Below are 725 nucleotides of genomic sequence, written 5' to 3'. Positions count from 1 at the left end.
ATAGTAATAGTCTTAAAATTATCCACTTGTTTTTTTGCCGATGATTCTATTATTTTCAGCAAAGCAAATTCTAGTGCATGCCAACATATTATGCAGATTTTACAAAATATATGGAGAGATTAGTGGACAGTAGACTTGAATAAGTTAACTATATTCTTTAGCAAAAACACTCCAAATTAAGATAGAGAAGAGTTGGTAGATTTGATGCAGGTGCCAAATGTTGGAATTCAAAATAGATACTTGGATTTGCCTACAACTATACAAAAATTCAAGAAAAATATATTTAGCTATGTCAAGAAAGTGGCAAATAAATTGTAACAGTGAAAAAAATTCTTACTCTTAGTCAATGGTTGTGAGATGTTGATTAAAATAGTTGGAGTTGTAAATCTTATCTACACCTTCGGATGTTTCAAATTTCTTAAAACATTTATTAAAGAAATTTAGAGATTACTCATGTAATTCTGATCTGGTGGGGACAAAAATAGGAAAAAAGAAAAATACAATAGATTAGCTGGGATATTCTATGTAGACTAAAGGCACAAGGAGGTTTGGAATTTAAAGACCTCAAGGCGTTTAATTTGGCTATGTTAGGAAAGCAAAGTTGGAGACTGATTATTAAATCGAACTCCTTAGTGACAAAAGTGTTTAGAAGCAAATACTTCAGGCACTTTGATTTTCTAAAAGCTAATATAGATACTAATCTTTCATGGGCTAGGAGAAGTCTT

The sequence above is a fragment of the Arachis stenosperma genome, chromosome 10, assembly GCF_014773155.1.
Source record: "Arachis stenosperma cultivar V10309 chromosome 10, arast.V10309.gnm1.PFL2, whole genome shotgun sequence".
NCBI lineage: Eukaryota > Viridiplantae > Streptophyta > Magnoliopsida > Fabales > Fabaceae > Arachis > Arachis stenosperma.
This window is presented reverse-complemented; position numbering follows the sequence as displayed.